Genomic DNA, 15,359 nt, shown 5'->3' on the forward strand with positions numbered 1-15,359 from the left:
TTAAATACCACCTGAGCCATCATGAAGGGAACTAATATTAGGCATTATAGTTCTAAGCACACTGTGGAAAGATGGAACAGCTCAGGAGAATGATCAAGGTATGATTGCAGTGAGCTGCTTATTAACTGTGACACAGTGATGCGTTTTCTTGCTGACGATTAATTGCATGTTTCTGTCAGAGCTTTAATTTCGTACAACAAAGTGCCAGTGTTCAGGGAGCAAAATTAAAAAGTATACATTAATATTAATGAGACTTGGTTAATATACCTTTATTGTTTGAGAAGTTTAAGCCTAAGCAAAAGGAGATGAGTATGTGGCACATATGCATATGTTTAGCGTATATATGCGTGACTGCATGTGTCTGCATGTGTGTTAGTACTTTAAAGAATCTAGTTAGAATTCCAAGAAAGTTTACTTTAAAAGTGTGCTCTGGACACCCTGTCTATTTCATCACATGTAAACTTGGTGAAATACTTGGCACTGACAGAAGGGATCTGACTAGAATACCAAAGGGCTCATGTGTCTGAATAGCTAACATGTACAAAGTTCATATTTTCTTGGAAACCCGAGTTTATTTGATAACTCAGGACTCCTAAAATAATTCAGTGAAGGTGGACTAATAAAATAGATGTCAAAGATACCTCAGTTATTTTATTTTCTTATATTTCAACATAGTGATTCCTCTAATACAAGGCTTAGTGCTCACACAGGAGCACGGGAGAGCACTGTTGAATGTGGTACTTGATTTGTGCAAGTGAGCAATGGGGTCCACTTTTTTGGTTTTCACTTTAATGCTCTACAATAGTATTTACATTTTATCTTTCTTAGAGTTGCAAACTTTTTGTGACAATAAAACACAAAGCCAAATTATTTGAGATCTACTCTTCCTACCATGCCATATTGAACTGCTGTGGTACCTCCAACTTATCCCTCTGGAAATTTATCTGCATCTTCAAAGACATGTTTTCCTACTATGAATGTATATACTTTTTCAACCCCCGTATTTTAAAAGTGCAGTTGTTTTAATTTAATGACATTGGCTGCAAAGGAGTCTTTCGTAATAGCACTGCACTGTAGCACTGTCCTCTCGTTCATCGATTTGCTCAAGCAGGCCCAGTAATGTCTCCATGGTGAGACTTGTTGTTACTGTGCTTGGCATATTGAATACGTCATGGGTAGTTCTCCAGGCTTTGCCTTGCAAATGAGATACTCTCGGTAGCTTGACCTCTCTGAGAGGGGCGGAAGAATCGAAACTGGCTCTGTCGGGCTGGCTGTACGCAAGGCAAATGCTCTACTGCTGTGTTATTGCTCCAGCCCTTTCATAATAAATGTTGATTTTATATTTGTGACTATTAGGACAATAATTTTATTTTTTGTATTGGGGTCACACCCAGCTGTGTTCAGGGCTTACTCCTGACTCTGAGTTCAGGGACAACTCCTGATGGGGCTCAGTGGACCGTATGTAGTGCCAGAGATAGAACCTGAATTGGCCGCATGCAATGCAATTGTCCTAACTGCTGTATTATCTCTCCAATCCCTCTTTCTTTCCTTTCACCTAATCTTTACTATGGGTCTCTATGTAAGACATGTATGCAATGTATAATTGGGGGCTGGAATGATAGTGGGGTTGGCCATTTGCTGTGCATGCAGCGGACCTTCATTTGCTTCCCAGCACCTCCTATGGTCCCCTCAGCCCTAACAGGAGTGCTTCCAGTGCAGAGCCAGGAGTAAGCCCTGATTACAGTCAGAGGTGTCCCAAAAACCAAATAATAATATGGATGTACATTCGATGAGTAGACAAAACAAAATAAGAAAGCAGTGATAATGAGAGACAGATTTGGGGTTCCCTGGTGAGGTGGAAGTAAAGGTGGGAGAGGTCTAAGACAAGGTAAGAGAAGGAACCAAATTTGATAAGATCAGCATAAAACTCAGGGCTGAGCCCTCAGCATGGAAGCCAGACAAGGGAGACTTAGGAGGAGTACCCCCAGGATTTTGGTGGGCTGACTTCATAAAAGACCTGTCTTGAGTATGACTCCAAAGGCACAGTCTTCTCAAACATATGGGTCAGAAATGGTCAGGGAAACCCAGTGGAGCTAATTGTTTAAAAAATAAAAACTTGATACTAATAAATAAATTGAACCTCTGAATAATTTTCTTGTCTTGAAAACAACCATCAGTTAGCTTCATATTTCATTACATTGAAATATGTAATGGAAGGAAGATGCCCAGAATCACAGGCTAAGATGTTAATACTTTTTGATCATGCTCATGTTCCAGGTATCATATACTCTACAATTTTTATTCCTGATCCATGGCTCAGTAGTTGGTACCCAGAATGTCTGAGAGTTGAGGGACAGAGGTTTGGTGGATATGTGGCCCAAGGTCTTAAATTGGAAAATGCAGAAATATCTAATCAGATCTCTTCACTGTCATATTACTCTTCCTTCCACAGTCCATACAACATTGTGCATGAAAAAATGAAGGTGACCAAACCCAAAGCAGCACCTTACCCCACTCCCAAAGAAATAACTCAAATGAGGTGCATGATCTCATTCTCAGTCTCCTTGACCATTTTTTGAAATGCCTTCTTTTTACTTCTTCTTCATACCAAATTCAGGCCCTCCTACTAGGTTCAGCCCTCTCTTATGCTTTTCTTGATTACCTCTGCCCACCTGAGTTTTTCTTCTTGTTATCCTGCCCAGTTCCAGAAATTCTTCTTAGTCACTGGCTGCTAATTTGCATTGATTCTGTTTCAACATATTATGGACGTCTTCCGAGCAATGCTTTGAGGCTCCTTTCTGCATGGGTGCCACTTGGCTCCTTAGAGGAGGGTTTACAGAATGAAGGGGCTGCAGAAAAGGGGGAGGCCCAGAGCCAGATGCTTTACCCAGGGTAGCCCCTTGTGGAGAACAGGCTATATGGGAAGTGATGAATGATACTCATCACTCACATAGCACTAAAGTATCATTGGGAAAATCTCTCATCTAAATGAGAAAGACATATGTGATCATATATAAAAGGCATGCATACCTTTCAAAGGTATACCTAATGCATGAAAAAACAATTTCACAGCACTCTATAGTCATTGATTACAGATTCCAATCACAGTAATAAGTACTGATGTCATTTACTGACCATTAACTTACGATTTTCCATGGAATTTTTATTTATTTTTTTGTTTTGTAATTTGTTTACCATTTATTGATGTAACATGGGTTTAGCAAAAGGTAAATGTTACCGTTTTAGGGGTCTGATGTCACAACATGTGCCACTCCCTTCCCCAGCCCTTCTCAGTTTATGTTGTCTGAGTCTGAATTAGTCAGCCAGCCATTTGGATAAACTTCAGGAGCACCTGCCACCTGAAAAGCATTATAATGTTTTGGACATGCTCCATCTGTAATAAACTGTTGATCTTTTCATCGGGATGACTGTATGCTGTAGGGAGTTTGAATTTATTTGACTGAAGGAATTTAGGACTATCCATTTCACAGTCATGATAGAAAGAATAATAGACTCAAGCCAAGTAGAAAAAAAAGTTCATTTAGGGAGCCTTTCTGATCAGAGTAACCTAGTTAAACTGAAAGATTTTAATTAAATTCTTTCATTGCTTTCTTTTACTTTCTGATTCAGAAAATCTTAGTCCAAGTTGCAGGGAGATCCTTCAAAATGAAATAAATGCCCTTGTTCCAAGGTGTTTATTTTACAGGGACATAGAATTTCTTCCTCCTATCCCAGATCACATGGCATTATAAGAAAAAGTGAGGACACAAATTGAATTCTACTAATTCAGAGCTCAAATCCTCAGCTTCTTGGAAATCCTGGCTAAAGATCATTCTCAATATGGAAATATAGAGTTTTGTTCTGTAGGCAGGGAAAATGTCAGACCAACAAATAAAAGGCCAGGTTTCTTTGCCTACTTAGAAGACTGTTGTTCTGGGTCTGCCTTCCCCTCGAACTAGCTAACAGGGAGTGTCTGCTGTGTGAGTGATGATTGATAAAAGTGAGCATTGTCCATTATTCCCAGTAAGTCTCTCCCCAGTCACCAGCCTCGTGTTTGCCACACTCCCCAGCCCCATCAGAGAAGTTTGCTGACCCATTGCTAGCACTTCATGTGCCTGAAAAAGTCTGTTAGGCATGTTTTGATCTCTTCAGTTATTTTAGTTGTATTTTTGGCATCTATTCATTATTTTAGAGAAAAGGAGATAGAGAATTTATATAGAAATATTACATGAGATTAAAAAAATGACTAAAGATGTCAGGTGGGTTTTGGACCATAAATTTCAATAGCACCTCCCTTTAGTGAGGAAGTTGTTTTTTTGCTATTTTGAAAAATGTTTTGAACACCTTCACCATTCATTCTGCATAATTTGATCCATTTTAGATTACTGACCTTGACCAGATCAAGGAAGAAATGTTAGATTTTACTATTTCAAGTAATAACTACCCAAGATATCAATACAAACCAGAGTTTTCTCAGATCAGTTGTCACAAGATGGCATGATTTAGAGGAAATCAATGCCTTCTTTTATCATTTTAAAGAACATGAAAATGCTTGTTCATAGCATATTTTTCATAGATTTTTATTTGGACTTCTCTCTTTTCACACATCCTATACCTCTTAGCAGGTACGTCTACTGCTAACTCCCAGAGCTCCCACACAGTGAGTCGGGAGAATCCCTTCTGACAGGAAGAAAGATTTCTGTTAAATTCCCATTGCAGCGTAAGAGGTCACAGGAGATTTTTACTTTGCAAGAGAACCCCATGGTCTATTCTAAAGAAAACTGTTATCAGCAGAATTTTGGAGCCGTGCTTCCACGTTTATCCTCACTGCCTTTCCTACTCCCCAGACCAACTTCAATTACTAGGGGATTCCCTTTTCCTACAATGTGCCAAGTCTTTTACATTCATGAACTCATTTAATTTTCAAAACCAACTGTGAGATGCATAATTTTTCCTCATTGGCCACAAAGTCGAGGCCCAGGCCCATGGTATAATCAGCATTAAAAGCTGATAAAATTCTACATTCCAAACCCATGTTCTTTACCATTATGGTCAATTTTGCTATTAAAATCCAACTCAGTCTTACAGTCAGGAGGAAGAGATATTATTGTCCTTCACCAATATCCAGTAGCACTATGATATCTTATAGATCAGCAAACTCTATCTTTGCACATGAATGAAACTATAAACTGGTTTCATGTGTTTAAAAGAGACAACAGTTTAGTGTTCGGCCACTTCTTCCATTTTTGTTTATTTTCTAACTTAGCTTATTATGCATGTATAATAACAACCATCATACTTATTTAAATCACTCTCCTTCATTGCTCTATAATTAACTATTCAAATCATGCCTTTATTTTCCGTTCGTTCTTTAGATGCTCTTGACTGTATCTTGTTGGTGGTGATTGCTTGGTCCTCCTTGATACTAGCCTTCAGGTGGTCCAAGAGCAGTTCTTCAGTTTTATGAACTTAGGGCTCATTATTCTGTGTGCTAGCCACAGAAGGATCATAGAGTCTTGGGGTTAAAAGGAAGGGTAAAATAATATTTTCTATGAATTCATGGATTTCTTTTCATCAGCATTCATGAGCCCTAAAGATTTTAGGGGTCATATTTTTAATGAGTTATCTTGACTCCCTTTGACTCCAGTGGAGTCACAGCAAATAATTTCTCACCAAAAGAAGCAGTTCACAGTCTTCTGAATAGTGACAGATGGTAAGAAAATTCTGGAGAGAATGAGGAATGAATTTGTGAAGATTAATTTATTTTAAAGCTCTAAATTATAAGTCAGAAGTTTTAAATTTGTAACTTTTTAAGCTTTATTACAGTTGATCACTTTTAATAGTCAAAATATATACACACATACACTGACATACTCATATGTTTAAAGTAGACACAAATAGTTCACGTGGGGTTAGTCAAGCTAAGTTTTTGCACAGGAATTTCATTCTTTTTGGGTTTTTTAATTCCAAAACATGTCTAAGCAGACAATAAACTAAAAAAACATAGTCAAAATTCCAGAAATTTTTTTATTTGTTTCTACATGTATGCACAAGAAATGAGAAAATTTAGTGGTTTTTTTGCAATTTACTATGATTATTTTGATTGTTGAGAATATGTTTTTATTGTTAGATAGATTGTTAGTAACGATTTTAGAATTCATTTATTCATGTTGATACTCTATCCATGTAGCAAACAATTTAAACGAATATTCTCAGTACTTGTGACATGATTTTGTACATTGAAGAAAATTAAAATATTTCATGTTAATCCGGTCCTTCATAGAGTTAATAACTGATAGCACAGCGGGCAGGGCGTTCGCCTTACAAGTGGCCAACATGGCCCACCCAAGTTCGATTCCTCCGCCCCTCTCGGAGAGCCCGGCAAGCTACCGAGAGTATTCGATATGCCAAACACAGTAACAACAAAGTCTCCAATGGAGACGTTACTGGGCCCGCTCGAGCAAATCGACGATCAACGGGAGGGCCTTTACCTTTTACCTTTACCTATAATAGCTTATATTTCAAGTTTATGATATATCTGCTTACTTTAAAATATCCTTTTTCCCCTCCTTCAATCTGATAAGTCTCTTTTTTCTAAATCATTTAGATGCTATTATGTTTCTAAGATGTTATGAATGCAACATAGCTAGACAGTGAACTAGAATCAAATAAATCCTAATAGACAGTTTAGAATAAATGTTAGGTTACTATCAATTCACTTTGTTTTCCTTACCTCCAGAAGTGATTTCTTCACCTCATGTTTTATTCCACACACCCATGACATAAATTAATTAAAATTCTGTTATTGAAGTTGTTGCTTTTTAAAAATCATCTATACCTCAGAACCGGGAGATAACTCAAGGATCAGGGTGCATATCTTTCATGCACAAGGGCTCAAGTTTGATCCCCAGAACCTCATGGCTTCTAATCACTTGGTTAGCCCTGGTGTCCTTCAGTATTGAGGGCTGAGCAGTGTCACATCTCTTAGTCCTAACATTGAACATAGGATCGCTTTATCCAATATTGGCGAATGGGGCTTGGGCTTCCTCTTTCCACATCACCCCATCCCTCAAAATGGGCAAAACCCCTATTCATCATATCAGAAAACTTCTATTAGATTGAAAAAAATTCAGGGTGAATTGCCAGGATTAGGATATACAGCATACTACCCAATTACTCACTTTTACCTTTTCATATGATCTCTCTGGGTAAAAATGTGATTTTGTGCATACAAAGAAAGCAAACGTCTTAATTTTTCTTAGAGTTTTCTATGGATATTTCTAAGAAGATAAAAGGGCTATATGTTTGTGATGATAATATGTTAACATTTTATTCACTAGAAATTTCATATTGATAATGATGAAAGTTTAATCCTGTGAAAGATAAAACTTGGGAATATAAGTAAAATTTTCATCTGTATGTTTGCAACATCATCATAAATTTCTTAATATTTTTGAATTTGTTAAGAATATTTGAAACATATCAATGGTTCCCTAAAACCTCTATATATAATCATGTAATCATATAATTATATACTGCTATCTAACAAAGAATACTTATATACATTTTCCTTGTTGATTTTAATATTATAACTGTCATTGGAATGTAGATGGTTCTGTATGAATAATTATTGCTATCGTGGAAATTTATGTTCAACAAGAAAAATCACCTCTTCACCCCTTGGAAGGGTCATTAGTATTTGAGGTCAGTCTAATATTTTGAAGATTATTTTATAGACATTGCTGAGCTGTTCACCATGAAGCTGCTTCTCACCTTATGTATTTTACTTGCAATCTGAACAATAGTTTTCACTGTTGATTATTCTTCCCCCATCCTATCTCTGAGACACCCTGAATCTTAGGTATAGTCAGTCACAATGCTATTTTTTTCCACAAAAGTTGATGCATGGAAAGCCACATATCCCTTTTGGTTTCCCCAATTAATTCAGTACAAAAACTACAACCCAAGATTTGTGTGCATGTCACATAGTTCATAAAAAAAAATTGCACCTAAATAAAATTTGGGGAAAGAATGACCCTATCCACAATCTTGTTCCCTTCCTTTACTTTTGACCTGGCTTTGAGAGGATCCTTTGTCTTAGTCTTTCAGTGCATAGACAGATCCACTTTCTGAAAGAAAAATTTTTAGTTGGATGTATATTTTCCCTATTTTGGATATTCATCTTGACTTTGGGTGCATTTCCCCCTTTTTCTTGGAGAGTTGTCCGCAAAATATATGAGTCCATGTCCCGAAGTGTGAGGTATTTATGTTCACAGTAGGTTCTAGATGTGACAACACACACACACACACACACACACACACACACACACATGCAGGGGTGGGAGAGAGAGAGAGAGAGAGAGAGAGAGAGAGAGAGAGAGAGAGAGATGCAGGTAGAAACAGGAGAGAAACAGAGACGGAAAGAGAGGGAGAGAGACAGAGACAGACAGATAGACACAGAGAGACAAAGAGATAGAGTTTTTTTAAAAAAAAATTTATTAGTGAACCACCATGAGGTACAGTTACAGACTCACAAACTTTTCTGTTTTCATTTCAGTCCTACACTAGCCAAGTACCCATCCCTATACCAGTGCCCATTTTCCATCACCAATGTTCCCAGCATCCTTTCCACCAACCCCAACCCACCCCCTTCACCCTACCCCACCTCTGTGGCAGGGCATTCCCTTTTGCTCTCTCTTGAGAGATTTTTAATTCCATCTCTGTCACTGCTCATGACCTTGGGCCAATCACTTAGCATCTCTGAGCCACCATCTCTATTTAAATAAAATAAAGGTCATGTCATAATACGAATTTAGCCATTTTCAGGATCATCAAATACTATAATGAAGGGTGAAAGTGTGCTTTGAAGACAAAAGCACATTTCACAAATTTCAGGTATATTTTTCTATTTCCTCATGAAAGTGAGTATAAGAAAGGGAAAAATTAAAATCAGAAGCCACATGTTTTGATTTTACTTTTGGAAACAAAAATTATGCCATATTTATTGAGCCACATTAACATATATCTGGTTCATTTCTTCATGGGAGTTTTTGTTGTTGCTTTCATTTAAATGTCCTCCAGTAGGTCAGTAGTAATTATCTATGACGGAAATTGTTATTCTGATCCTTTATCTGTTTGGGTGGGTGTGCATAGGATTTCATGCCTGTGCTGTCTGATAGCCCAGTGCTGAGATTCTGTCAGGCATTAAGCTTAGAGCACAAACTGTTATTGTTTGCTTCCCCACAACTTGGCTAAGGATGTCTGTCGTTTAGGAGATAACGTTTGAAAAGCAGAATGTTGTTATAAGGTTAGTTACTCATAACAAATAAATCCCAGGTAAAACTAAGATGTTAGTTTTTAAAGTAAAGGAAGGGCATTGAGATATGCCAGCATATTCCATTAAAATCATTATTCCCCTTCTCTCACATGATGAATGTCCAAATAATCACCCTATCTCACAGAGAGAAGAGCATTAGCATGACATAGTGCTACAGACAACCCATTTAGCAGTTCTTCACTAAGGAGAAATACAATGCACACACATTGTTATCCCAATGCTGGTTCTCTATAAAATCACTGAACACGGAGAATAATATGATGATTAACATACCAGCTGAACTCCTGCATTTCCCTTGCAGATCCCTCTTCTTTTCTTCCCGTGTACATCCCTTTGCTTCATCTCTTAAATAGTCTTTCTGCCTAATGAAGGCTAATTTCTCCTCGGCTAGTCTTAATTATGTCTCTTCCTGGAATCTAGCATGACATGAAAGTGGGTGAAATTGAAAGGTTTAGATTCCAGGATCTATACTTTTAAGCATGCCCAACCTACTTCCTTAAATAATAGTGAACCACAGATTATTCATTATTAAGTCAAATTATGGAGCTAAATCAAATTGACAAAAGGCATAAGCAGATGTTCCACCTGTGAGAGAACAGTTAGTAAACATATGAAAAAAAATACTGTTTCATAGTAATATGCAGGATAACACAATTCAATATATAAGCTGATATTCTTTCACACAGAACCATTAGATGAGAATTAAAATGGTAATACCAAGTATTGTAAAAAGTGTGAAACAAGCAGTGAAACATTATGTATCTTCCTGGTGGGAGTGTGAATTGGTAAAACAATTGAATAGTCTCATGACTCCAGGAAATAAATGTGAAGTTGTTTATATCCTCTAGCCCAAGCTTGATCCTCCTTGTCTATGAATCTAGGAAAATTCTTGCTTGGAGAATGACTCGTTTTGTTCCTAAAACACAAAAGGAATAACTAATATCCAACTTCCATGCAGGGCTTATGTCTGTAAGCACCTTCTAGTTCAACTAACCTGAGGGCTGGAGAGATAGCATAGAGGTTAAGGCATTTTCCTTTCACATGACCAATCAGCCAACCCTTGTTCAGCCCCCAACATCTCGATAGCCCCCTGAGAACTGTCAGGAGTAATTCCTGAGCACAGAACCATGTGTGGCCCAAAACCTTTCACCAACATCCAACTTATTTAATTAAACATTGAACTATCATTTAACCAATTGTAACATTGACATAAGATACTTTCCTGGAAGAATAAAACTGTAAAAAGTAAAGTCATGAATGGTTTTCTAGCATTAATAGATGTTAGAGAAATCAGAAAAATCTACAGTGAGATATGAGATATGTTTATCTTAGGGAAAGGGTATTTCCCTAATATTTCCCTGATATTTACAAAAAATTGTGCAGAAACATATGTATTCTAATGGATAAATAAGAACAAATAATAACAGTTTCTAAGCCTGAGAAGGACATAGAGATAATGGTTTATAATACATCCCAAAGAAAAGCTATCATGTTACTGCTTCTGTTAAAAATATTTTAGCATCTTCTTAAAAATAAAACAACCAAAGGAAAAATAAATTAGTTTAGACTGAACTGACTGTAGGTTTCTAATATTGAACTTCGCCATGTACATCTAAGAGATATTGTGATTGATATTCACATAAAAGCTTATCCACAAATATGGACAGTGACAGCATATATAATTGCCAGAGACTAGAAATGACCAGTTTTTCCTTCAATGCATGAATGGTTAAATAAACTGTGGTAGAAACATGTCATTCATAGGGGATCAAAAGTGAAAAAAAAAGAACACAATATTAATATACACAACAATCTGCAGATAATTTTACATTGGAAAAGATTATTTATGTCACATACTTAAGACCCAGGTTCAATTCCTCCGCCCCTCTGGGAGAACCTGGCAAGCTACTGAGAGTATCTCGCCCGATCAGCAAAGCCTGGCAAGCTACCCATCACTTATTTGATCTGTCAAACACAATAACAAGTGTCACAATGGAGACGTTACTGGGCCGGCTCGAGCAAATCGATGAACCATGGGAGAACAGTGACAGTGACTTAAGATGGTAAACTGATCAAAAGAAAAAAACATAGTAGTGATTGCTAAAGTGTAAGGGGGAAGGGGGGGAGCAGTGGGTGGCGCCAGCAGAGACCATAGAGGACAGGGAATGGGATCCTTGTTGTGGGTATCAAAATGTTCTGAGGCATTGTCCTTGTCTTGGTAATGGTATTAGAGGATAGTTTTATAAAGATGTTCCTGTAGGGAAGATTGAGTAAAAGCTATATCTGCACTCTTTTATAACAGAGTTTGTGAATCTCTTAAACTAGGAATTTTGATGTAAAGTGAGTTGTGGTAGGGAGGTGGCTCCAAGTAATGGTGCACAGCATGCTGGTGGGCTGGGTTCCATGGCTGGTAGTGCGTGGTCTTCCGAACACCAAGGTCCAAGCTGAGGGGAGCCTCTGGGTAACACTGGGTGTAGCCCTATAACAATCCCCTCCCAAATAGATGTGTTACATTCAAATTATAAGTATAGTTTTGTTTAATATTAGATACAACTGAGCTTTTAGTGGTTTATACAACATGAAGTTTCCATCTTCTTCATTATGACATTGTGTTTGGCTCTTTAAAACTGTCATTACTGATACTATTTTAAAAATGAATAGTTTGTTGTCAATTTTATTCTTAATTTAGCAATTCTTATTTCTAAATGTGTCATTTATTTTACTTTGTCTGCTTTTTACTATTGTTTATGTTATCCGGTGTAACATTTTAGATCTTTAGCTGTAAGAGGGTGAATGGCACTTGATATTTTCAACCTAAGTTCAGTTTAATTTTTTTTTAAACCTCATTATGAACCACTCTGAATGGACCTCAAAGCAATCCTCATGAATGTCAAGTCTAGAGACTATTCCAACTGCTTTAGGATTTTCAGTGAAATAATTCACACCTTGGAATAAAGCTGTAGTCAGGTATTTTGAATCAAAAGGCTTGCACAGTACAAATCTAGCTCTTGACCCTTGGGAATCTAAATTAAATCTCTCAGCTAAGTGCAAGCATTGTACACTTCAGGAAATCACCTTAGTAATAGATGCAGAGAAAGTGGAAATAGATAAAAGCTAGCACATTGCTCTTCCTTCCTACCTCTCCATCTCTTCCCCTTTCCCTTTTCCTCTCCAGTGTTTAGTGAGGACCTATTTTAAGCCTGACACAGCTGTGGAGAAATGTGGCAGGATAGCAGCAGATTTTCAACATAACATCTATGGGTGCTACTGATGGTGAAGTATAGATCATAGATTGTATATTTAGGCACTGTCAAAACTGGATCTTCTTAAAAGAGCATTAAAATATTCTTAGTGAATGGTTTCTTAGCAATATAGCCTGCCTGTAGTTATTTGCTAATAAGGATTAGTTGTATTAGGTCAATTGTATTAACTCTTTATTGAAGTTTTTCAGTAAATGTGCTATATTTTATTTTCATAAAAGTACTTCATTTTATAAAAGTCAGTGAAGATGTAATTTAATACGATGGGTTTTAACCACTGATCCAGTGCATATATATATATATATATATATATATATATATATATATATATATCTGGAAACCCACTTATTTAGCATAGCAAAAGTTTTAAGGATTCTCTTTTTGTGTGTGTTGGGAGCAATGTCTGGAGCTTACTCTTACTCTTGGTTCTGTGCTTGGGGGATCATGTGGTGTCAAGCTTGAACCTGGGGCTTCAGTAAACAAAATATTTGCTCCAGCTTTTGTCCATCAAAGTTTTCTTTTGATTAAGAAGCTGAATGTTTGGCTAACCTCTTAGGCAACAGCAAATGGAAGTAGGAGATTTCTTTTCGATTATTGTTATAATAAAGTCAGCACACTCTTACTTACATTCATCATACTCCTTAAGCTAAGGTACAAAGAACATAAATAAAAATATTCGAGTTTGTAAAAGTTATACTAACTTCTAAAAACCAGTGACTACACTCCGTGATCTCCAATTGCTGTATTACAAACTGACCCATAATAGGCAGCTGGATAAGTAAGACCTTAATGGATTCATGTATGTAAGCCAATTTATTTTTAGATTTGTAACTTTAATTTTATCTTTAGCTTTCAGGTTTAATGATGATTTAAAATTTTTGATGAGGAATAGGGAAGTCCAAAAAGAGATCAATCTTGTCTTATTAGGGAAAAGTAATAGCCCACAGTGGACAGAGTTCGTATATGGCATGTAGTTTGATATTTTAATTGTGAAGCTATGGTTAAAAATATTTTGGAACTGGAAAAAAAATTTATGTTTACTGTCAAAGTTGCATTAAAGTTAAGAAAAAATATTTTGAAGTTTTATTGTAGAAGGGAAGTTTTAGAAAGTCTTAGTGATAACTATTGATGATTAGTATTATCTGATGTATCCTCTGAGATGCCCTATTTTGCCACAACTCACCACTACAAAAACAAACGTTTTAGTCCAGTGATTTGGTGTATCTACAAATGGCACATCTTTCTACATAAATAAAAACTTGTATAAACTGTCTTAAAAAATTTATTTCTTTGTTTGGATTGGGATTCTGTACTCTTTGGGTCCATAAAGATAGTGCCAAGTTGGGTGCCAGTCAACCAGGTTCTATCCCTGACAACCCTACATGGTACCCTGTGCCTTACTAGGAGTGGGTATGGCCAAAACCAAAAAGCAAAACCAAACCATAATACAGTTAGCGATGGTTTATCCTTGTTAGGGTGCAGATCGTGATCTCCCTTTAACGACAAAGAGACTCCAGAGACTGCAAACAGCAAGCAAGGTTTATTGTAAGACTGGCTAGCCAGGGTCAAGCCGCCTACACAGACACGCAGGTCAGTTAGGTGAGGCAAGACCCCGAACTTCTTCAAAGGGGATCTTATATAGGCCTTCACTGGCCGTTACAGCAAAGCCCGCGCATTTCATAGCCAATAGATTTGTAACAACATATGCTTTCTTAACCAATCCGTGTAGAAGTACATCACTCCTTAGCCTATAGATTCAAAGATCAGCATTTACGTACATAGGCATTGTGACTAGTGGGCATCAGGTAACTTGGACATTTGGTTATCACCTTGCTTCCTCTGATTCTCAGCCCTGCATTCCGGAGGTGGATAAGGGAATAGTTCTTAAGGGAGGTAACAGATAAGGAGGGCAGGAAAGGGAGAGTTACTAATTTATAGAGTTTTAACTCTGGAATCTCCCTCAGGGTCCCTAGGGACCTAACATTCCTCCCTTTCTCTACTTCATATTGAGGAATCTTCCTCAGTGGGCTCTTCATACAGAGGAGTAATTTCCTCAGTGGGCAGGGTCCAGTATTGTTACCCAGAATTAGGAGGATTTTCAAGACTCAAACCAATTCTCCCAGGCCTCCCTTTCTCTCCGACGTTGTTCAAGGCCCTCCCCGAGCTTGGTCGTGAAGTCTCAGACCATCCCTGTGTGATCAGTATAGAGTAGCAGCATTTTTCTCCCAACATCACACATAAATCCCCATTTTCATTGCCTTGGGAGGGGGCCTTCCCTATCTACCTGCCTACATCCTATTGCCCACCCCCCCAGAGATTCCACCACCTTGAATCTTTAAGGGAGAATGGCAGAAGGTCCATCTTCTGGAGCTGCTTCATGCTGACAATGGGGCGCTGGCCCTGCCTACACAAGGGGTGAAATCTCATGCTACCTCAGCTTTTTAGTGGCCCTCAGCAATGAATTGGTTGGGTTCCTGAAGTTATCTGAAAGAAAAGATCAGTTCGATTAGACTGAGGGATATCACTTTGAAAGGGTTAGACCCTGGAGGAGTAGAAGTTCCTTTCTGACCCAGTAAGGACAGAGTTCTCTACCCACAGGTTTGGCTGATAGAAAAATGACTTCCTGTGTCCAGATTTTTCTACTGGACACAGAAACACCAAGCCATTCTCTGGCTTTCTCAGTGCAGATTGGAAAAGCTTCTGCCCATACACTGAAGCTATCAATAAGAACCAACAGATATTTATACCTTGAACATATGAGC

General features: G+C 37.6%; 1 protein-coding gene across 1 annotated transcript in view; it reads left to right on the top strand.

The window, feature by feature from the left end:
* The window catches only part of MALRD1 (MAM and LDL receptor class A domain containing 1), a 625,529-nt gene that overhangs the window by 292,714 nt on the left and 317,456 nt on the right, over window positions 1-15,359 (top strand). The window lies entirely within an intron of this gene.

Source organism: Sorex fumeus, unplaced genomic scaffold (assembly GCF_029834395.1).
Source record: "Sorex fumeus unplaced genomic scaffold, SorFum_2.1 ptg000026l, whole genome shotgun sequence".
NCBI lineage: Eukaryota > Metazoa > Chordata > Mammalia > Eulipotyphla > Soricidae > Sorex > Sorex fumeus.